Source organism: Channa argus, unplaced genomic scaffold (genome assembly GCF_033026475.1).
Source record: "Channa argus isolate prfri unplaced genomic scaffold, Channa argus male v1.0 Contig035, whole genome shotgun sequence".
Lineage (NCBI taxonomy): Eukaryota > Metazoa > Chordata > Actinopteri > Anabantiformes > Channidae > Channa > Channa argus.
In genome coordinates this window covers 315,739-338,921 of record NW_027125254.1, presented here as the reverse complement: position 1 = coordinate 338,921, position 23,183 = coordinate 315,739, and the positions used below count along the sequence as shown (strand labels likewise).

The 23,183-nt window shown below is 42.8% G+C and overlaps 15 non-coding genes across 15 annotated transcripts; all 15 read right to left on the bottom strand.

The window, feature by feature from the left end:
• Positions 1-1,705: 1,705 nt before the first annotated feature.
• Positions 1,706-1,778, bottom strand: trnar-ucg (transfer RNA arginine (anticodon UCG)). The gene has a single exon. It is a non-coding gene; the product is annotated as a tRNA-Arg (tRNA).
• A 1,405-nt stretch (positions 1,779-3,183) lies between these two features.
• Positions 3,184-3,256, bottom strand: trnar-ucg (transfer RNA arginine (anticodon UCG)). The gene has a single exon. It is a non-coding gene; the product is annotated as a tRNA-Arg (tRNA).
• Positions 3,257-4,661: 1,405 nt separating this feature from the next.
• On the bottom strand, positions 4,662-4,734 carry trnal-uag (transfer RNA leucine (anticodon UAG)). The gene has a single exon. It is a non-coding gene; the product is annotated as a tRNA-Leu (tRNA).
• Positions 4,735-8,071: 3,337 nt separating this feature from the next.
• trnai-aau (transfer RNA isoleucine (anticodon AAU)) lies at positions 8,072-8,145 on the bottom strand. The gene has a single exon. It is a non-coding gene; the product is annotated as a tRNA-Ile (tRNA).
• Positions 8,146-9,548: 1,403 nt separating this feature from the next.
• Positions 9,549-9,622, bottom strand: trnai-aau (transfer RNA isoleucine (anticodon AAU)). Its single transcript has one exon. It is a non-coding gene; the product is annotated as a tRNA-Ile (tRNA).
• A 944-nt stretch (positions 9,623-10,566) lies between these two features.
• trnar-ucg (transfer RNA arginine (anticodon UCG)) lies at positions 10,567-10,639 on the bottom strand. The gene has a single exon. It is a non-coding gene; the product is annotated as a tRNA-Arg (tRNA).
• Positions 10,640-11,022: 383 nt separating this feature from the next.
• trnai-aau (transfer RNA isoleucine (anticodon AAU)) lies at positions 11,023-11,096 on the bottom strand. Its single transcript has one exon. It is a non-coding gene; the product is annotated as a tRNA-Ile (tRNA).
• Positions 11,097-12,499: 1,403 nt separating this feature from the next.
• Positions 12,500-12,573, bottom strand: trnai-aau (transfer RNA isoleucine (anticodon AAU)). Its single transcript has one exon. It is a non-coding gene; the product is annotated as a tRNA-Ile (tRNA).
• A 2,878-nt stretch (positions 12,574-15,451) lies between these two features.
• On the bottom strand, positions 15,452-15,525 carry trnai-aau (transfer RNA isoleucine (anticodon AAU)). Its single transcript has one exon. It is a non-coding gene; the product is annotated as a tRNA-Ile (tRNA).
• A 944-nt stretch (positions 15,526-16,469) lies between these two features.
• trnar-ucg (transfer RNA arginine (anticodon UCG)) lies at positions 16,470-16,542 on the bottom strand. Its single transcript has one exon. It is a non-coding gene; the product is annotated as a tRNA-Arg (tRNA).
• Positions 16,543-16,925: 383 nt separating this feature from the next.
• On the bottom strand, positions 16,926-16,999 carry trnai-aau (transfer RNA isoleucine (anticodon AAU)). The gene has a single exon. It is a non-coding gene; the product is annotated as a tRNA-Ile (tRNA).
• Positions 17,000-18,402: 1,403 nt separating this feature from the next.
• On the bottom strand, positions 18,403-18,476 carry trnai-aau (transfer RNA isoleucine (anticodon AAU)). Its single transcript has one exon. It is a non-coding gene; the product is annotated as a tRNA-Ile (tRNA).
• Positions 18,477-19,420: 944 nt separating this feature from the next.
• trnar-ucg (transfer RNA arginine (anticodon UCG)) lies at positions 19,421-19,493 on the bottom strand. Its single transcript has one exon. It is a non-coding gene; the product is annotated as a tRNA-Arg (tRNA).
• A 1,861-nt stretch (positions 19,494-21,354) lies between these two features.
• On the bottom strand, positions 21,355-21,428 carry trnai-aau (transfer RNA isoleucine (anticodon AAU)). Its single transcript has one exon. It is a non-coding gene; the product is annotated as a tRNA-Ile (tRNA).
• A 1,393-nt stretch (positions 21,429-22,821) lies between these two features.
• Positions 22,822-22,895, bottom strand: trnai-aau (transfer RNA isoleucine (anticodon AAU)). The gene has a single exon. It is a non-coding gene; the product is annotated as a tRNA-Ile (tRNA).
• Positions 22,896-23,183: the final 288 nt, after the last annotated feature.

Here is a 23,183-nt window from a genome sequence, read left to right as displayed (position 1 = left end):
GCCGATAGACAGCGTTGAAGCATTTGTGAATGTGATGTTGTGTCAGATACTCTTCGATATCATTGTGTGCATAAGTACATGCAGGAAAATGTTTCTTGTGCAAAACAGCTCAGTGAGGGTGATTGATAATAGCTTCCTTTGCTTAAGTGTCACTCTGTTCCTACGACCATGAAAAACCCATGGAAGTTTGTACTTTCCAGGCACATCAAACAGAAAGGACTGGAAGCTCAACCACAAACGGACTCGAACCCTCAATCTTCTGATACGAAGTCAGACGCCTTGTCCATTAGGCCACGTGGTCGGAACCGAGTCTTTCAAAGGACTGGAGCCGTGCTCATTAGACTGTGTGGTCTGAACAGAGGTTTGTTTCAGGAGGCTAGAGGAGCTGGGTGAGTGAGGAAGGGAGACTTGATTGTAAAAACGTACATGTGAATAATTTTTTGAATTGCAAAACCTGTAGACAGCGTTGAACTATCTGGGAATGTGAAATTATGTGAGTATTCTTTGATATCATTAATTAAAAAGGAAATGCGGGAAAGGTTTCTTATGCAAGACAGTTCAGTCAGCAATGTTACCTGGTTGATAACTCAAAAGGCCAGGTTTATGTAGCATGTGAAAAGCAAGCATCCGTGCAATCAGGATTAATCTTGCCTTGGAAAGAGTTGCTTGCATCGTGCTTTTCAATGGCCAGTATGGGGATGGAACCCATAACCTTGGCGTTATTAGCACCACTCTCTAACCATCTGAGCTAACCGGCCCAGCATGCTGCAAAAGAGTCATTTTCCCAGCTGCACAGCTGCGTCAATGTCTCAGTGATTTTGTCTGACATACGATGGCCCTTTCATAATGGGTGACGTCATAATCCTGTCTTTTGGACATCAGAGATGATGTAGTTCCATGGCCAAACAGTTGGAGATGAAATCATTTTAATTCAAGGAAGTGGGTCTTTGCTGATCTCATGTACTGACTTGTAATAGGGCCTCTTGTAGATTTGTTTCTTTTTTCAAATGAGCACTGCAGACAGATGGGAATTCAGATTTTTTGTAAGTAGAGATTAGGGGCAAGAAAGAAGATCAGCCACTGGCACCATCGCCTCTACGCTCTAACCTTCTCAATTGAACATCCTGGTCTTAAGAGCAGCACATTGAGTTCCGGAAGATAATTGCTATTTGTGCATACCTCTTTAGCAGTGAAGAAGTGTGATTGATAAAACCTTTTCGCTTGAATGTTACCCTGTTTTTGCAACCTTGAAACACACGGAAAAAAAGATTTTCCAGGCACATCCAGTGAGTAAGTACAAGAAGAGCAACCACAAAGGGACTCGACCCTTCAATCTTCCTATTTGAAGTCAGATGCTTTGTCCATTAGGTCACTTGGTCTGAACTAGGGTGGGTTTCGAAAGGTTAGGGGAGCTAGGACAGTGAGGAAGGGAGACTTGATTGTAAAACAGGACATGTGAAAACTTCACAATTGTAAAGCCCATAGACAGCGTTGAAGCATTTGTGAATGTGATGTTGTGTCAGATACTCTTCGATATCATTGTGTGCATATGTACATGCAGGAAAATGTTTCTTGTGCAAAACAGCTCAGTAAGGGTGATTGATAATAGCTTCCTTTGCTTAAGTGTCACTCTGTTCCTACGACCATGAAAAACCCATGGAAGTTTGTACTTTCCAGGCACATCAAACAGAAAGGACTGGAAGCTCAACCACAAAGGGACTCGAACCCTCAATCTTCTGATCCGAAGTCAGACGCCTTGTCCATTAGGCCACGTGGTCGGAACCGAGTCTTTCAAAGGACTGAAGCCGTGCTCATTAGACTGTGTGGTCTGAACAGAGGTTTGTATCAGGAGGCTAGAGGAGCTGGGTGAGTGAGGAAGGGAGACTTGATTGTAAAAACGTACATGTGAATAATTTTTTGAATTGCAAAACCTGTAGACAGCGTTGAACTATCTGGGAATGTGAAATTATGTGAGTATTCTTTGATATCATTAACTAAAAAGGAAATGCGGGAAAGGTTTCTTATGCAAGACAGTTCAGTCAGCAATGTTACCTGGTTGATAACTCAAAAGGCCAGGTTTATGTAGCATGTGAAAAGCAAGCAACCGTGCAGTCAGGATTAATCTTGCCTTGGAAAGAGTTGCTTGCATCGTGCTTTTCAATGGCCAGTATGGGGATGGAACCCATGACCTTGGCGTTATTAGCACCACTCTCTAACCATCTGAGCTAACCGGCCCAGCATGCTGCAAAAGAGTCATTTTCCCAGCTGCACAGCTGCGTCAATGTCTCAGTGATTTTGTCTGACATACGATGGCCCTTTCATAATGGGTGACGTCATAATCCTATCTTTTGGACATCAGAGATGATGTAGTTCCATGGCCAAACAGTTGGAGATGAAATCATTTTAATTCAAGGAAGTGGGTCTTTGCTGATCTCATGTACTGACTTGTAATAGGGCCTCTTGTAGATTTGTTTCTTTTTTCAAATGAGCACTGCAGACAGATGGGAATTCAAATTTTTTGTAAGTAGAGATTAGGGGCAAGAAAGAAGATCAGCCACTGGCACCATCGCCTCTACACTCTAACCTTCTCAATTGAACATCCTGGTCTTAAGAGCAGCAAATTTGACTTCCGGAAGATAATTGCTATTTGTGCATAACTCTTTAGCAGTGAAGAAGTGTGATTGATAAAACCTTTTCGCTTGAATGTTACCCTGTTTCTGCAACCTTGAAACACACGGAAAAAAAGATTTTCCAGGCACATCCATTGAGTAAGTACAAGAAGAGCAACCACAAAGGGACTCGACCCTTCAATCTTCCTATTTGAAGTCACATGCTTTGTCCATTAGGTCACTTGGTCTGAACTAGGGTGGGTTTCGAAAGGTTAGGGGAGCTAGGACAGTGAGGAAGGGAGACTTGATTGTAAAACAGGACATGTGAAAACTTCACAATTGTAAAACCGATAGACAGCGTTGAAGCATTTGTGAATGTGATGTTGTGTCAGATACTCTTCGATATCATTGTGTGCATATGTACATGCAGGAAAATGTTTCTTGTGCAAAACAGCTCAGTGAGGGTGATTGATAATAGCTTCCTTTGCTTAAGTGTCACTCTGTTCCTACGACCATGAAAAACCCATGGAAGTTTGTACTTTCCAGGCACATCAAACAGCAAGGACTGGAAGCTCAACCACGAAGGGACTCGAACCCTCAATCTTCTGATCCGAAGTCAGACGCCTTGTCCATTAGGCCACGTGGTCGGAACCGAGTCTTTCAAAGGACTGAAGCTGTGCTCATTAGACTGTGTGGTCTGAACAGAGGTTTGTTTCAGGAGGCTAGAGGAGCTGGGTGAGTGAGGAAGGGAGACTTGATTGTAAAAACGTACATGTGAATAATTTTTTGAATTGCAAAACCTGTAGACAGCGTTGAACTATCTGGGAATGTGAAATTATGTGAGTATTTTTTGATATCATTAACTGAAAAGGAAATGCGGGAAAGGTTTCTTATGCAAGACAGTTCAGTCAGCAATGTTACCTGGTTGATAACTCAAAAGGCCAGGTTTATGTAGCATGTGAAAAGCAAGCAACCGTGCAGTCAGGATTAATCTTGCCTTGGAAAGAGTTGCTTGCATCGTGCTTTTCAATGGCCAGTATGGGGATGGAACCCATGACCTTGGCGTTATTAGCACCACTCTCTAACCATCTGAGCTAACCGGCCCAGCATGCTGCAAAAGAGTCATTTTCCCAGCTGCACAGCTGCGTCAATGTCTCAGTGATTTTGTCTGACATACGATGGCCCTTTCATAATGGGTGACGTCATAATCCTGTCTTTTGGACATCAGAGATGATGTAATTCCATGGCCAAACAGTTGGAGATGAAATCATTTTAATTCAAGGAAGTGGGTCTTTGCTGATCTCATGTACTGACTTGTAATAGGGCCTCTTGTAGATTTGTTTCTTTTTTCAAATGAGCACTGCAGACAGATGGGAATTCAAATTTTTTGTAAGTAGAGATTAGGCGCAAGAAAGAAGATCAGCCACTGGCACCATCGCCTCTACGCTCTAACCTTCTCAATTGAACATCCTGGTCTTAAGAGCAGCAAATTTGACTTCCGGAAGATAATTGCTATTTGTGCATACCTCTTTAGCAGTGAAGAAGTGTGATTGATAAAACCTTTTCGCTTGAATGTTACCCTGTTTCTGCAACCTTGAAACACACGGAAAAAAAGATTTTCCAGGCACATCCATTGAGTAAGTACAAGAAGAGCAACCACAAAGGGACTCGACCCTTCAATCTTCCTATTTGAAGTCAGATGCTTTGTCCATTAGGTCACTTGGTCTGAACTAGGGTGGGTTTCGAAAGGTTAGGGGAGCTAGGACAGTGAGGAAGGGAGACTTGATTGTAAAACAGGACATGTGAAAACTTCACAATTGTAAAACCGATAGACAGCATTGAAGCATTTGTGAATGTGATGTTGTGTCAGATACTCTTCCATATCATTGTGTGCATATGTACATGCAGGAAAATGTTTCTTGTGCAAAACAGCTCAGTGAGGGTGATTGATAATAGCTTCCTTTGCTTAAGTGTCACTCTGTTCCTACGACCATGAAAAACCCATGGAAGTTTGTACTGTCCAGGCACATCAAACAGAAAGGACTGGAAGCTCAACCACGAAGGGACTCGAACCCTCAATCTTCTGATACTAAGTCAGACGCCTTGTCCATTAGGCCACGTGGTCGGAACCGAGTCTTTCAAAGGACTGAAGCCGTGCTCATTAGACTGTGTGGTCTGAACAGAGGTTTTTTCAGGAGGCTAGAGGAGCTGGGTGAGTGAGGAAGGGAGACTTGATTGTAAAAACGTACATGTGAATAATTTTTTGAATTGCAAAACCTGTAGACAGCGTTGAACTATCTGGGAATGTGAAATTATGTGAGTATTCTTTGATATCATTAACTAAAAAGGAAATGCGGGAAAGGTTTCTTATGCAAGACAGTTCAGTCAGCAATGTTACCTGGTTGATAACTCAAAAGGCCAGGTTTATGTAGCATGTGAAAAGCAAGCAACCGTGCAGTCAGGATTAATCTTGCCTTGGAAAGAGTTGCTTGCATCGTGCTTTTCAATGGCCAGTATGGGGATGGAACCCATGACCTTGGCGTTATTAGCACCACTCTCTAACCATCTGAGCTAACCGGCCCAGCATGCTGCAAAAGAGTCATTTTCCCAGCTGCACAGCTGCGTCAATGTCTCAGTGATTTTGTCTGACATACGATGGCCCTTTCATAATGGGTGACGTCATAATCCTGTCTTTTGGACATCAGAGATGATGTAGTTCCATGGCCAAACAGTTGGAGATGAAATCATTTTAATTCAAGGAAGTGGGTCTTTGCTGATCTCATGTACTGACTTGTAATAGGGCCTCTTGTAGATTTGTTTCTTTTTTCAAATGAGCACTGCAGACAGATGGGAATTCAGATTTTTTGTAAGTAGAGATTAGGGGCAAGAAAGAAGATCAGCCACTGGCACCATCGCCTCTACGCTCTAACCTTCTCAATTGAACATCCTGGTCTTAAGAGCAGCACATTGAGTTCCGGAAGATAATTGCTATTTGTGCATACCTCTTTAGCAGTGAAGAAGTGTGATTGATAAAACCTTTTCGCTTGAATGTTACCCTGTTTTTGCAACCTTGAAACACACGGAAAAAAAGATTTTCCAGGCACATCCAGTGAGTAAGTACAAGAAGAGCAACCACAAAGGGACTCGACCCTTCAATCTTCCTATTTGAAGTCAGATGCTTTGTCCATTAGGTCACTTGGTCTGAACTAGGGTGGGTTTCGAAAGGTTAGGGGAGCTAGGACAGTGAGGAAGGGAGACTTGATTGTAAAACAGGACATGTGAAAACTTCACAATTGTAAAACCGATAGACACCGTTGAAGCATTTGTGAATGTGATGTTGTGTCAGATACTCTTCCATATCATTGTGTGCATATGTACATGCAGGAAAATGTTTCTTGTGCAAAACAGCTCAGTGAGGGTGATTGATAATAGCTTCCTTTGCTTAAGTGTCACTCTGTTCCTACGACCATGAAAAACCCATGGAAGTTTGTACTTTCAAGGCACATCAAACAGAAAGGACTGGAAGCTCAACCGCAAACGGACTCGAACGCTCAATCTTCTGATCCGAAGTCAGACGCCTTGTCCATTAGGCCACGTGGTCGGAACCGAGTCTTTCAAAGGACTGGAGCCGTGCTCATTAGACTGTGTGGTCTGAACAGAGGTTTGTTTCAGGAGGCTAGAGGAGCTGGGTGAGTGAGGAAGGGAGACTTGATTGTAAAAACGTACATGTGAATAATTTTTTGAATTGCAAAACCTGTAGACAGCGTTGAACTATCTGGGAATGTGAAATTATGTGAGTATTCTTTGATATCATTAATTAAAAAGGAAATGCGGGAAAGGTTTCTTATGCAAGACAGTTCAGTCAGCAATGTTACCTGGTTGATAACTCAAAAGGCCAGGTTTATGTAGCATGTGAAAAGCAAGCAACCGTGCAATCAGGATTAATCTTGCCTTGGAAAGAGTTGCTTGCATCGTGCTTTTCAATGGCCAGTATGGGGATGGAACCCATGACCTTGGCGTTATTAGCACCACTCTCTAACCATCTGAGCTAACCGGCCCAGCATGCTGCAAAAGAGTCATTTTCCCAGCTGCACAGCTGCGTCAATGTCTCAGTGATTTTGTCTGACATACGATGGCCCTTTCATAATGGGTGACGTCATAATCCTGTCTTTTGGACATCAGAGATGATGCAGTTCCATGGCCAAACAGTTGGAGATGAAATCATTTTAATTCAAGGAAGTGGGTCTTTGCTGATCTCATGTACTGACTTGTAATAGGGCCTCTTGTAGATTTGTTTCTTTTTTCAAATGAGCACTGCAGACAGATGGGAATTCAGATTTTTTGTAAGTAGAGATTAGGGGCAAGAAAGAAGATCAGCCACTGGCACCATCGCCTCTACGCTCTAACCTTCTCAATTGAACATCCTGGTCTTAAGAGCAGCACATTGAGTTCCGGAAGATAATTGCTATTTGTGCATACCTCTTTAGCAGTGAAGAAGTGTGATTGATAAAACCTTTTCGCTTGAATGTTACCCTGTTTTTGCAACCTTGAAACACACGGAAAAAAAGATTTTCCAGGCACATCCAGTGAGTAAGTACAAGAAGAGCAACCACAAAGGGACTCGACCCTTCAATCTTCCTATTTGAAGTCAGATGCTTTGTCCATTAGGTCACTTGGTCTGAACTAGGGTGGGTTTCGAAAAGTTAGGGGATCTAGGACAGTGAGGAAGGGAGACTTGATTGTAAAACAGGACATGTGAAAACTTCACAATTGTAAAGCCCATAGACAGCGTTGAAGAATTTGTGAATGTGATGTTGTGTCAGATACTCTTCGATATCATTGTGTGCATAAGTACATGCAGGAAAATGTTTCTTGTGCAAAACAGCTCAGTGAGGGTGATTGATAATAGCTTCCTTTGCTTAAGTGTCACTCTGTTCCTACAACCATGAAAAACCCATGGAAGTTTGTAATTTCCAGGCACATCAAACAGCAAGGACTGGAAGCTCAACCACGAAGCGACTCGAACCCTCAATCTTCTGATCCGAAGTCAGACGCCTTGTCCATTAGGCCACGTGGTCGGAACCGAGTCTTTCAAAGGACTGAAGCCGTGCTCATTAGACTGTGTGGTCTTGATCAGAGGTTTGTTTCAGGAGGCTAGAGGAGCTGGGCGAGTGAGGAAGGGAGACTTGATTGTAAAAACGTACATGTGAATAATTTTTTGAATTGCAAAACCTGTAGACAGCGTTGAACTATCTGGGAATGTGAAATTATGTGAGTATTCTTTGATATCATTAACTAAAAAGGAAATGCGGGAAAGGTTTCTTATGCAAGACAGTTCAGTCAGCAATGTTACCTGGTTGATAACTCAAAAGGCCAGGTTTATGTAGCATGTGAAAAGCAAGCAACCGTGCAGTCAGGATTAATCTTGCCTTGGAAAGAGTTGCTTGCATCGTGCTTTTCAATGGCCAGTATGGGGATTGAACCCATGACCTTGGCGTTATTAGCACCACTCTCTAACCATCTGAGCTAACCGGCCCAGCATGCTGCAAAAGAGTCATTTTCCCAGCTGCACAGCTGCGTCAATGTCTCAGTGATTTTGTCTGACATACGATGGCCCTTTCATAATGGGTGACGTCATAATCCTGTCTTTTGGACATCAGAGATGATGCAGTTCCATGGCCAAACAGTTGGAGATGAAATCATTTTAATTCAAGGAAGTGGGTCTTTGCTGATCTCATGTACTGACTTGTAATAGGGCCTCTTGTAGATTTGTTTCTTTTTTCAAATGAGCACTGCAGACAGATGGGAATTCAGATTTTTTGTAAGTAGAGATTAGGGGCAAGAAAGAAGATCAGCCACTGGCACCATCGCCTCTACGCTCTAACCTTCTCAATTGAACATCCTGGTCTTAAGAGCAGCACATTGACTTCCGGAAGATAATTGCTATTTGTGCATACCTCTTTAGCAGTGAAGAAGTGTGATTGATAAAACCTTTTCGCTTGAATGTTACCCTGTTTCTGCAACCTTGAAACACACGGAAAAAAAGATTTTCCAGGCACATCCATTGAGTAAGTACAAGAAGAGCAACCACAAAGAGACTCGACCCTTCAATCTTCCTATTTGAAGTCAGATGCTTTGTCCATTAGGTCACTTGGTCTGAACTAGGGTGGGTTTCGAAAGGTTAGGGGAGCTAGGACAGTGAGGAAGGGAGACTTGATTGTAAAACAGGACATGTGAAAACTTCACAATTGTAAAGCCCATAGACAGCGTTGAAGCATTTGTGAATGTGATGTTGTGTCAGATACTCTTCGATATCATTGTGTGCATAAGTACATGCAGGAAAATGTTTCCTGTGCAAAACAGCTCAGTGAGGGTGATTGATAATAGCTTCCTTTGCTTAAGTGTCACTCTGTTCCTACAACCATGAAAAACCCATGGAAGTTTGTACTTTCCAGGCACATCAAAGAGCAAGGACTGGAAGCTCAACCACGAAGCGACTCGAACCCTCAATCTTCTGATACGAAGTCAGAGGCCTTGTCCATTAGGCCACGTGGTCGGAACCGAGTCTTTCAAAGGACTGAAGCCGTGCTCATTAGACTGTGTGGTCTGAACAGAGGTTTGTTTCAGGAGGCTAGAGGAGCTGGGTGAGTGGGGAAGGGAGACTTGATTGTAAAAACGTACATGTGAATAATTTTTTGAATTGCAAAACCTGTAGACAGCGTTGAACTATCTGGGAATGTGAAATTATGTGAGTATTCTTTGATATCATTAACTAAAAAGGAAATGCGGGAAAGGTTTCTTATGCAAGACAGTTCAGTCAGCAATGTTACCTGGTTGATAACTCAAAAGGCCAGGTTTATGTAGCATGTGAAAAGCAAGCAACCGTGCAGTCAGGATTAATCTTGCCTTGGAAAGAGTTGCTTGCATCGTGCTTTTCAATGGCCAGTATGGGGATTGAACCCATGACCTTGGCGTTATTAGCACCACGCTCTAACCATCTGAGCTAACCGGCCCAGCATGCTGCAAAAGAGTCATTTTCCCAGGTGCACAGCTGCGTCAATGTCTCAGTGATTTTGTCTGAGATACGATGGCCCTTTCATAATGGGTGACGTCATAATCCTGTCTTTTGGACATCAGAGATGATGCAGTTCCATGGCCAAACAGTTGTAGATGAAATCATTTTAATTGAAGGAAGTGGGTCTTTGCTGATCTCATGTACTGACTTGTAATAGGGCCTCTTGTAGATTTGTTTCTTTTTTCAAATGAGCACTGCAGACAGATGGGAATTCAGATTTTTTGTAAGTAGAGATTAGGGGCAAGAAAGAAGATCAGCCACTGGCACCATCGCCTCTACGCTCTAACCTTCTCAATTGAACATCCTGGTCTTAAGAGCAGCACATTGAGTTCCGGAAGATAATTGCTATTTGTGCATACCTCTTTAGCAGTGAAGTGTGATTGATAAAACCTTTTCGTTTGAATGTTACCCTGTTTTTGCAACCTTGAAACACACGGAAAAAAAGATTTTCCAGGCACATCCAGTGAGTAAGTACAAGAAGAGCAACCACAAAGGGACTCGACCCTTCAATCTTCCTATTTGAAGTCAGATGCTTTGTCCATTAGGTCACTTGGTCTGAACTAGGGTGGGTTTCGAAAGGTTAGGGGAGCTAGGACAGTGAGGAAGGGAGACTTGATTGTAAAACAGGACATGTGAAAACTTCACAATTGTAAAGCCGATAGACAGCGTTGAAGCATTTGTGAATGTGATGTTGTGTCAGATACTCTTCGATATCATTGTGTGCATATGTACATGCAGGAAAATGTTTCTTGTGCAAAACAGCTCAGTGAGGGTGATTGATAATAGCTTCCTTTGCTTAAGTGTCACTCTGTTCCTACGACCATGAAAAACCCGTGGAAGTTTGTACTTTCCAGGCACATCAAACAGAAAGGACTGGAAGCTCAACCACGAAGGGACTCGAACCCTCAATCTTCTGATCCGAAGTCAGACGCCTTGACCATTAGGCCACGTGGTCGGAACCGAGTCTTTCAAAGGACTGAAGCCGTGCTCATTAGACTGTGTGGTCTGAACAGAGGTTTGTTTCAGGAGGCTAGAGGAGCTGGGTGAGTGAGGAAGGGAGACTTGATTGTAAAAACGTACATGTGAATAATTTTTTGAATTGCAAAACCTGTAGACAGCGTTGAACTATCTGGGAATGTGAAATTATGTGAGTATTCTTTGATATCATTAACTAAAAAGGAAATGCGGGAAAGGTTTCTTATGCAAGACAGTTCAGTCAGCAATGTTACCTGGTTGATAACTCAAAAGGCCAGGTTTATGTAGCATGTGAAAAGCAAGCAACTGTGCAGTCAGGATTAATCTTGCCTTGGAAAGAGTTGCTTGCATCGTGCTTTTCAATGGCCAGTATGGGGATTGAACCCATGACCTTGGCGTTATTAGCACCACGCTCTAACCATCTGAGCTAACCGGCCCAGCATGCTGCAAAAGAGTCATTTTCCCAGCTGCACAGCTGCGTCAATGTCTCAGTGATTTTGTCTGAGATACGATGGCCCTTTCATAATGGGTGACGTCATAATCCTGTCTTTTGGACATCAGAGATGATGCAGTTCCATGGCCAAACAGTTGGAGATGAAATCATTTTAATTCAAGGAAGTGGGTCTTTGCTGATCTCATGTACTGACTTGTAATAGGGCCTCTTGTAGATTTGTTTCTTTTTTCAAATGAGCACTGCAGACAGATGGGAATTCAGATTTTTTGTAAGTAGAGATTAGGGGCAAGAAAGAAGATCAGCCACTGGCACCATCGCCTCTACGCTCTAACCTTCTCAATTGAACATCCTGGTCTTAAGAGCAGCACATTGAGTTCCGGAAGATAATTGCTATTTGTGCATACCTCTTTAGCAGTGAAGAAGTGTGATTGATAAAACCTTTTCGCTTGAATGTTACCCTGTTTCTGCAACCTTGAAACACACGGAAAAAAAGATTTTCCAGGCACATCCATTGAGTAAGTACAAGAAGAGCAACTACAAAGGGACTCGACCCTTCAATCTTCCTATTTGAAGTCAGATGCTTTGTCCATTAGGTCACTTGGTCTGAACTAGGGTGGGTTTCGAAAGGTTAGGGGAGCTAGGACAGTGAGGAAGGGAGACTTGATTGTAAAACAGGACATGTGAAAACTTCACAATTGTAAAGCCGATAGACAGCGTTGAAGCATTTGTGAATGTGATGTTGTGTCAGATACTCTTCGATATCATTGTGTGCATAAGTACATGCAGGAAAATGTTTCTTGTGCAAAACAGCTCAGTGAGGGTGATTGATAATAGCTCCCTTTGCTTAAGTGTCACTCTGTTCCTACAACCATGAAAAACCCATGGAAGTTTGTACTTTCCAGGCACATCAAACAGCAAGGACTGGAAGCTCAACCACGAAGCGACTCGAACCCTCAATCTTCTGATCCGAAGTCAGACGCCTTGTCCATTAGGCCACGTGGTCGGAACCGAGTCTTTCAAAGGACTGGAGCCGTGCTCATTAGACTGTGTGGTCTGAACAGAGGTTTGTTTCAGGAGGCTAGAGGAGCTGGGTGAGTGAGGAAGGGAGACTTGATTGTAAAAACGTACATGTGAATAATTTTTTGAATTGCAAAACCTGTAGACAGCGTTGAACTATCTGGGAATGTGAAATTATGTGAGTATTCTTTGATATCATTAACTAAAAAGGAAATGCGGGAAAGGTTTCTTATGCAAGACAGTTTAGTCAGCAATGTTACCTGGTTGATAACTCAAAAGGCCAGGTTTATGTAGCATGTGAAAAGCAAGCAACCGTGCAGTCAGGATTAATCTTGCCTTGGAAAGAGTTGCTTGCATCGTGCTTTTCAATGGCCAGTATGGGGATTGAACCCATGACCTTGGCGTTATTAGCACCACGCTCTAACCATCTGAGCTAACCGGCCCAGCATGCTGCAAAAGAGTCATTTTCCCAGGTGCACAGCTGCGTCAATGTCTCAGTGATTTTGTCTGAGATACGATGGCCCTTTCATAATGGGTGACGTCATAATCCTGTCTTTTGGACATCAGAGATGATGCAGTTCCATGGCCAAACAGTTGTAGATGAAATCATTTTAATTGAAGGAAGTGGGTCTTTGCTGATCTCATGTACTGACTTGTAATAGGGCCTCTTGTAGATTTGTTTCTTTTTTCAAATGAGCACTGCAGACAGATGGGAATTCAGATTTTTTGTAAGTAGAGATTAGGGGCAAGAAAGAAGATCAGCCACTGGCACCATCGCCTCTACGCTCTAACCTTCTCAATTGAACATCCTGGTCTTAAGAGCAGCACATTGAGTTCCGGAAGATAATTGCTATTTGTGCATACCTCTTTAGCAGTGAAGTGTGATTGATAAAACCTTTTCGTTTGAATGTTACCCTGTTTTTGCAACCTTGAAACACACGGAAAAAAAGATTTTCCAGGCACATCCAGTGAGTAAGTACAAGAAGAGCAACCACAAAGGGACTCGACACTTCAATCTTCCTATTTGAAGTCAGATGCTTTGTCCATTAGGTCACTTGGTCTGAACTAGGGTGGGTTTCGAAAGGTTAGGGGAGCTAGGACAGTGAGGAAGGGAGACTTGATTGTAAAACAGGACATGTGAAAACTTCACAATTGTAAAGCCGATAGACAGCGTTGAAGCATTTGTGAATGTGATGTTGTGTCAGATACTCTTCGATATCATTGTGTGCATATGTACATGCAGGAAAATGTTTCTTGTGCAAAACAGCTCAGTGAGGGTGATTGATAATAGCTTCCTTTGCTTAAGTGTCACTCTGTTCCTACAACCATGAAAAACCCATGGAAGTTTGTAATTTCCAGGCACATCAAACAGCAAGGACTGGAAGCTCAACCACGAAGCGACTCGAACCCTCAATCTTCTGATCCGAAGTCAGACGCCTTGTCCATTAGGCCACGTGGTCGGAACCGAGTCTTTCAAAGGACTGAAGCCGTGCTCATTAGACTGTGTGGTCTTGATCAGAGGTTTGTTTCAGGAGGCTAGAGGAGCTGGGTGAGTGAGGAAGGGAGACTTGATTGTAAAAACGTACATGTGAATAATTTTTTGAATTGCAAAACCTGTAGACAGCGTTGAACTATCTGGGAATGTGAAATTATGTGAGTATTCTTTGATATCATTAACTAAAAAGGAAATGCGGGAAAGGTTTCTTATGCAAGACAGTTCAGTCAGCAATGTTACCTGGTTGATAACTCAAAAGGCCAGGTTTATGTAGCATGTGAAAAGCAAGCAACCGTGCAGTCAGGATTAATCTTGCCTTGGAAAGAGTTGCTTGCATCGTGCTTTTCAATGGCCAGTATGGGGATGGAACCCATGACCTTGGCGTTATTAGCACCACTCTCTAACCATCTGAGCTAACCGGCCCAGCATGCTGCAAAAGAGTCATTTTCCCAGCTGCACAGCTGCGTCAATGTCTCAGTGATTTTGTCTGACATACGATGGCCCTTTCATAATGGGTGACGTCATAATCCTGTCTTTTGGACATCAGAGATGATGCAGTTCCATGGCCAAACAGTTGGAGATGAAATCATTTTAATTCAAGGAAGTGGGTCTTTGCTGATCTCATGTACTGACTTGTAATAGGGCCTCTTGTAGATTTGTTTCTTTTTTCAAATGAGCACTGCAGACAGATGGGAATTCAGATTTTTTGTAAGTAGAGATTAGGGGCAAGAAAGAAGATCAGCCACTGGCACCATCGCCTCTACGCTCTAACCTTCTCAATTGAACATCCTGGTCTTAAGAGCAGCACATTGACTTCCGGAAGATAATTGCTATTTGTGCATACCTCTTTAGCAGTGAAGAAGTGTGATTGATAAAACCTTTTCGCTTGAATGTTACCCTGTTTCTGCAACCTTGAAACACACGGAAAAAAAGATTTTCCAGGCACATCCATTGAGTAAGTACAAGAAGAGCAACCACAAAGAGACTCGACCCTTCAATCTTCCTATTTGAAGTCAGATGCTTTGTCCATTAGGTCACTTGGTCTGAACTAGGGTGGGTTTCGAAAGGTTAGGGGAGCTAGGACAGTGAGGAAGGGAGACTTGATTGTAAAACAGGACATGTGAAAACTTCACAATTGTAAAGCCCATAGACAGCGTTGAAGCATTTGTGAATGTGATGTTGTGTCAGATACTCTTCGATATCATTGTGTGCATAAGTACATGCAGGAAAATGTTTCCTGTGCAAAACAGCTCAGTGAGGGTGATTGATAATAGCTTCCTTTGCTTAAGTGTCACTCTGTTCCTACAACCATGAAAAACCCATGGAAGTTTGTACTTTCCAGGCACATCAAAGAGCAAGGACTGGAAGCTCAACCACGAAGCGACTCGAACCCTCAATCTTCTGATACGAAGTCAGAGGCCTTGTCCATTAGGCCACGTGGTCGGAACCGAGTCTTTCAAAGGACTGAAGCCGTGCTCATTAGACTGTGTGGTCTGAACAGAGGTTTGTTTCAGGAGGCTAGAGGAGCTGGGTGAGTGGGGAAGGGAGACTTGATTGTAAAAACGTACATGTGAATAATTTTTTGAATTGCAAAACCTGTAGACAGCGTTGAACTATCTGGGAATGTGAAATTATGTGAGTATTCTTTGATATCATTAACTAAAAAGGAAATGCGGGAAAGGTTTCTTATGCAAGACAGTTCAGTCAGCAATGTTACCTGGTTGATAACTCAAAAGGCCAGGTTTATGTAGCATGTGAAAAGCAAGCAACCGTGCAGTCAGGATTAATCTTGCCTTGGAAAGAGTTGCTTGCATCGTGCTTTTCAATGGCCAGTATGGGGATTGAACCCATGACCTTGGCGTTATTAGCACCACGCTCTAACCATCTGAGCTAACCGGCCCAGCATGCTGCAAAAGAGTCATTTTCCCAGGTGCACAGCTGCGTCAATGTCTCAGTGATTTTGTCTGAGATACGATGGCCCTTTCATAATGGGTGACGTCATAATCCTGTCTTTTGGACATCAGAGATGATGCAGTTCCATGGCCAAACAGTTGTAGATGAAATCATTTTAATTGAAGGAAGTGGGTCTTTGCTGATCTCATGTACTGACTTGTAATAGGGCCTCTTGTAGATTTGTTTCTTTTTTCAAATGAGCACTGCAGACAGATGGGAATTCAGATTTTTTGTAAGTAGAGATTAGGGGCAAGAAAGAAGATCAGCCACTGGCACCATCGCCTCTACGCTCTAACCTTCTCAATTGAACATCCTGGTCTTAAGAGCAGCACATTGAGTTCCGGAAGATAATTGCTATTTGTGCATACCTCTTTAGCAGTGAAGTGTGATTGATAAAACCTTTTCGTTTGAATGTTACCCTGTTTTTGCAACCTTGAAACACACGGAAAAAAAGATTTTCCAGGCACATCCAGTGAGTAAGTACAAGAAGAGCAACCACAAAGGGACTCGACCCTTCAATCTTCCTATTTGAAGTCAGATGCTTTGTCCATTAGGTCACTTGGTCTGAACTAGGGTGGGTTTCGAAAGGTTAGGGGAGCTAGGACAGTGAGGAAGGGAGACTTGATTGTAAAACAGGACATGTGAAAACTTCACAATTGTAAAGCCGATAGACAGCGTTGAAGCATTTGTGAATGTGATGTTGTGTCAGATACTCTTCGATATCATTGTGTGCATATGTACATGCAGGAAAATGTTTCTTGTGCAAAACAGCTCAGTGAGGGTGATTGATAATAGCTTCCTTTGCTTAAGTGTCACTCTGTTCCTACGACCATGAAAAACCCATGGAAGTTTGTACTTTCCAGGCACATCAAACAGAAAGGACTGGAAGCTCAACCACGAAGGGACTCGAACCCTCAATCTTCTGATCCGAAGTCAGACGCCTTGACCATTAGGCCACGTGGTCGGAACCGAGTCTTTCAAAGGACTGAAGCCGTGCTCATTAGACTGTGTGGTCTGAACAGAGGTTTGTTTCAGGAGGCTAGAGGAGCTGGGTGAGTGAGGAAGGGAGACTTGATTGTAAAAACGTACATGTGAATAATTTTTTGAATTGCAAAACCTGTAGACAGCGTTGAACTATCTGGGAATGTGAAATTATGTGAGTATTCTTTGATATCATTAACTAAAAAGGAAATGCGGGAAAGGTTTCTTATGCAAGACAGTTCAGTCAGCAATGTTACCTGGTTGATAACTCAAAAGGCCAGGTTTATGTAGCATGTGAAAAGCAAGCAACCGTGCAGTCAGGATTAATCTTGCCTTGGAAAGAGTTGCTTGCATCGTGCTTTTCAATGGCCAGTATGGGGATTGAACCCATGACCTTGGCGTTATTAGCACCACGCTCTAACCATCTGAGCTAACCGGCCCAGCATGCTGCAAAAGAGTCATTTTCCCAGCTGCACAGCTGCGTCAATGTCTCAGTGATTTTGTCTGAGATACGATGGCCCTTTCATAATGGGTGACGTCATAATCCTGTCTTTTGGACATCAGAGATGATGCAGTTCCATGGCCAAACAGTTGGAGATGAAATCATTTTAATTCAAGGAAGTGGGTCTTTGCTGATCTCATGTACTGACTTGTAATAGGGCCTCTTGTAGATTTGTTTCTTTTTTCAAATGAGCACTGCAGACAGATGGGAATTCAGATTTTTTGTAAGTAGAGATTAGGGGCAAGAAAGAAGATCAGCCACTGGCACCATCGCCTCTACGCTCTAACCTTCTCAATTGAACATCCTGGTCTTAAGAGCAGCACATTGACTTCCGGAAGATAATTGCTATTTGTGCATACCTCTTTAGCAGTGAAGAAGTGTGATTGATAAAACCTTTTCGCTTGAATGTTACCCTGTTTCTGCAACCTTGAAACACACGGAAAAAAAGATTTTCCAGGCACATCCATTGAGTAAGTACAAGAAGAGCAACTACAAAGGGACTCGACCCTTCAATCTTCCTATTTGAAGTCAGATGCTTTGTCCATTAGGTCACTTGGTCTGAACTAGGGTGGGTTTCGAAAGGTTAGGGGAGCTAGGACAGTGAGGAAGGGAGACTTGATTGTAAAACAGGACATGTGAAAACTTCACAATTGTAAAGCCGATAGACAGCGTTGAAGCATTTGTGAATGTGATGTTGTGTCAGATACTCTTCGATATCATTGTGTGCATAAGTACATGCAGGAAAATGTTTCTTGTGCAAAACAGCTCAGTGAGGGTGATTGATAATAGCTTCCTTTGCTTAAGTGTCACTCTGTTCCTACAACCATGAAAAACCCATGGAAGTTTGTACTTTCCAGGCACATCAAACAGCAAGGACTGGAAGCTCAACCACGAAGCGACTCAAACCCTCAATCTTCTGATCCGAAGTCAGACGCCTTGTCCATTAGGCCACGTGGTCGGAACCGAGTCTTTCAAAGGACTGGAGCCGTGCTCATTAGACTGTGTGGTCTGAACAGAGGTTTGTTTCAGGAGGCTAGAGGAGCTGGGTGAGTGAGGAAGGGAGACTTGATTGTAAAAACGTACATGTGAATAATTTTTTGAATTGCAAAACCTGTAGACAGCGTTGAACTATCTGGGAATGTGAAATTATGTGAGTATTCTTTGATATCATTAACTAAAAAGGAAATGCGGGAAAGGTTTCTTATGCAAGACAGTTTAGTCAGCAATGTTACCTGGTTGATAACTCAAAAGGCCAGGTTTATGTAGCATGTGAAAAGCAAGCAACCGTGCAGTCAGGATTAATCTTGCCTTGGAAAGAGTTGCTTGCATCGTGCTTTTCAATGGCCAGTATGGGGATTGAACCCATGACCTTGGCGTTATTAGCACCACGCTCTAACCATCTGAGCTAACCGGCCCAGCATGCTGCAAAAGAGTCATTTTCCCAGGTGCACAGCTGCGTCAATGTCTCAGTGATTTTGTCTGAGATACGATGGCCCTTTCATAATGGGTGACGTCATAATCCTGTCTTTTGGACATCAGAGATGATGCAGTTCCATGGCCAAACAGTTGTAGATGAAATCATTTTAATTGAAGGAAGTGGGTCTTTGCTGATCTCATGTACTGACTTGTAATAGGGCCTCTTGTAGATTTGTTTCTTTTTTCAAATGAGCACTGCAGACAGATGGGAATTCAGATTTTTTGTAAGTAGAGATTAGGGGCAAGAAAGAAGATCAGCCACTGGCACCATCGCCTCTACGCTCTAACCTTCTCAATTGAACATCCTGGTCTTAAGAGCAGCACATTGAGTTCCGGAAGATAATTGCTATTTGTGCATACCTCTTTAGCAGTGAAGTGTGATTGATAAAACCTTTTCGTTTGAATGTTACCCTGTTTTTGCAACCTTGAAACACACGGAAAAAAAGATTTTCCAGGCACATCCAGTGAGTAAGTACAAGAAGAGCAACCACAAAGGGACTCGACCCTTCAATCTTCCTATTTGAAGTCAGATGCTTTGTCCATTAGGTCACTTGGTCTGAACTAGGGTGGGTTTCGAAAGGTTAGGGGAGCTAGGACAGTGAGGAAGGGAGACTTGATTGTAAAACAGGACATGTGAAAACTTCACAATTGTAAAGCCGATAGACAGCGTTGAAGCATTTGTGAATGTGATGTTGTGTCAGATACTCTTCGATATCATTGTGTGCATATGTACATGCAGGAAAATGTTTCTTGTGCAAAACAGCTCAGTGAGGGTGATTGATAATAGCTTCCTTTGCTTAAGTGTCACTCTGTTCCTACAACCATGAAAAACCCATGGAAGTTTGTACTTTCCAGGCACATCAAACAGAAAGGACTGGAAGCTCAACCACGAAGGGACTCGAACCCTCAATCTTCTGATCCGAAGTCAGACGCCTTGTCCATTAGGCCACGTGGTCGGAACCGAGTCTTTCAAAGGACTGAAGCCGTGCTCATTAGACTGTGTGGTCTGAACAGAGGTTTGTTTCAGGAGGCTAGAGGAGCTGGGTGAGTGAGGAAGGGAGACTTGATTGTAAAAACGTACATGTGAATAATTTTTTGAATTGCAAAACCTGTAGACAGCGTTGAACTATCTGGGAATGTGAAATTATGTGAGTATTCTTTGATATCATTAACTAAAAAGGAAATGCGGGAAAGGTTTCTTATGCAAGACAGTTCAGTCAGCAATGTTACCTGGTTGATAACTCAAAAGGCCAGGTTTATGTAGCATGTGAAAAGCAAGCAACCGTGCAGTCAGGATTAATCTTGCCTTGGAAAGAGTTGCTTGCATCGTGCTTTTCAATGGCCAGTATGGGGATGGAACCCATGACCTTGGCGTTATTAGCACCACTCTCTAACCATCTGAGCTAACCGGCCCAGCATGCTGCAAAAGAGTCATTTTCCCAGCTGCACAGCTGCGTCAATGTCTCAGTGATTTTGTCTGACATACGATGGCCCTTTCATAATGGGTGACGTCATAATCCTGTCTTTTGGACATCAGAGATGATGCAGTTCCATGGCCAAACAGTTGGAGATGAAATCATTTTAATTCAAGGAAGTGGGTCTTTGCTGATCTCATGTACTGACTTGTAATAGGGCCTCTTGTAGATTTGTTTCTTTTTTCAAATGAGCACTGCAGACAGATGGGAATTCAGATTTTTTGTAAGTAGAGATTAGGGGCAAGAAAGAAGATCAGCCACTGGCACCATCGCCTCTACGCTCTAACCTTCTCAATTGAACATCCTGGTCTTAAGAGCAGCACATTGAGTTCCGGAAGATAATTGCTATTTGTGCATACCTCTTTAGCAGTGAAGAAGTGTGATTGATAAAACCTTTTCGCTTGAATGTTACCCTGTTTTTGCAACCTTGAAACACACGGAAAAAAAGATTTTCCAGGCACATCCAGTGAGTAAGTACAAGAAGAGCAACCACAAAGGGACTCGACCCTTCAATCTTCCTATTTGAAGTCAGATGCTTTGTCCATTAGGTCACTTGGTCTGAACTAGGGTGGGTTTCGAAAAGTTAGGGGATCTAGGACAGTGAGGAAGGGAGACTTGATTGTAAAACAGGACATGTGAAAACTTCACAATTGTAAAGCCCATAGACAGCGTTGAAGCATTTGTGAATGTGATGTTGTGTCAGATACTCTTCGATATCATTGTGTGCATAAGTACATGCAGGAAAATGTTTCTTGTGCAAAACAGCTCAGTGAGGGTGATTGATAATAGCTTCCTTTGCTTAAGTGTCACTCTGTTCCTACAACCATGAAAAACCCATGGAAGTTTGTAATTTCCAGGTACATCAAACAGAAAGGACTGGAAGCTCAACCACGAAGCGACTCGAACCCTCAATCTTCTGATCCGAAGTCAGACGCCTTGTCCATTAGGCCATGTGGTCGGAACCGAGTCTTTCAAAGGACTGAAGCCGTGCTCATTAGACTGTGTGGTCTTGATCAGAGGTTTGTTTCAGGAGGCTAGAGGAGCTGGGTGAGTGAGGAAGGGAGACTTGATTGTAAAAACGTACATGTGAATAATTTTTTGAATTGCAAAACCTGTAGACAGCGTTGAACTATCTGGGAATGTGAAATTATGTGAGTATTCTTTGATATCATTAACTAAAAAGGAAATGCGGGAAAGGTTTCTTATGCAAGACAGTTCAGTCAGCAATGTTACCTGGTTGATAACTCAAAAGGCCAGGTTTATGTAGCATGTGAAAAGCAAGCAACCGTGCAGTCAGGATTAATCTTGCCTTGGAAAGAGTTGCTTGCATCGTGCTTTTCAATGGCCAGTATGGGGATTGAACCCATGACCTTGGCGTTATTAGCACCACGCTCTAACCATCTGAGCTAACCGGCCCAGCATGCTGCAAAAGAGTCATTTTCCCAGCTGCACAGCTGCGTCAATGTCTCAGTGATTTTGTCTGAGATACGATGGCCCTTTCATAATGGGTGACATCATAATCCTGTCTTTTGGACATCAGAGATGATGCAGTTCCATGGCCAAACAGTTGGAGATGAAATCATTTTAATTCAAGGAAGTGGGTCTTTGCTGATCTCATGTACTGACTTGTAATAGGGCCTCTTGTAGATTTGTTTCTTTTTTCAAATGAGCACTGCAGACAGATGGGAATTCAGATTTTTTGTAAGTAGAGATTAGGGGCAAGAAAGAAGATCAGCCACTGGCACCATCGCCTCTACGCTCTAACCTTCTCAATTAAACATCCTGGTCTTAAGAGCAGCACATTGAGTTCCGGAAGATAATTGCTATTTGTGCATACCTCTTTAGCAGTGAAGAAGTGTGATTGATAAAACCTTTTCGCTTGAATGTTACCCTGTTTTTGCAACCTTGAAACACACGGAAAAAAAGATTTTCCAGGCACATCCAGTGAGTAAGTACAAGAAGAGCAACCACAAAGGGACTCGACCCTTCAATCTTCCGATTTGAAGTCAGATGCTTTGTCCATTAGGTCACTTGGTCTGAACTAGGGTGGGTTTCGAAAGGTTAGGGGAGCTAGGACAGTGAGGAAGGGAGACTTGATTGTAAAACAGGACGTGAAAACTTCACAATTGTAAAGCCCATAGACAGCGTTGAAGCATTTGTGAATGTGATGTTGTGTCAGATACTCTTCGATATCATTGTGTGCATAAGTACATGCAGGAAAATGTTTCCTGTGCAAAACAGCTCAGTGAGGGTGATTGATAATAGCTTCCTTTGCTTAAGTGTCACTCTGTTCCTACAACCATGAAAAACCCATGGAAGTTCCATGCACATCAAACAGAAAGGACTGGAAGCTCAACCACGAAGCGACTCGAACTCTCAATCTTCTGATACGAAGTCAGACGCCTTGTCCATTAGGCCACGTGGTCGGAACCGAGTCTTTCAAAGGACTGAAGCCGTGCTCATTAGACTGTGTGGTCTGAACAGAGGTTTGTTTCAGGAGGCTAGAGGAGCTGGGTGAGTGAGGAAGGGAGACTTGATTGTAAAAACGTACATGTGAATAATTTTTTGAATTGCAAAACCTGTAGACAGCGTTGAACTATCTGGGAATGTGAAATTATGTGAGTATTCTTTGATATCATTAACTAAAAAGGAAATGCGGGAAAGGTTTCTTATGCAAGACAGTTCAGTCAGCAATGTTACCTGGTTGATAACTCAAAAGGCCAGGTTTATGTAGCATGTGAAAAGCAAGCAACCGTGCAGTCAGGATTAATCTTGCCTTGGAAAGAGTTGCTTGCATCGTGCTTTTCAATGGCCAGTATGGGGATTGAACCCATGACCTTGGCGTTATTAGCACCACGCTCTAACCATCTGAGCTAACCGGCCCAGCATGCTGCAAAAGAGTCATTTTCCCAGCTGCACAGCTGCGTCAATGTCTCAGTGATTTTGTCTGAGATACGATGGCCCTTTCATAATGGGTGACATCATAATCCTGTCTTTTGGACATCAGAGATGATGCAGTTCCATGGCCAAACAGTTGGAGATGAAATCATTTTAATTCAAGGAAGTGGGTCTTTGCTGATCTCATGTACTGACTTGTAATAGGGCCTCTTGTAGATTTGTTTCTTTTTTCAAATGAGCACTGCAGACAGATGGGAATTCAGATTTTTTGTA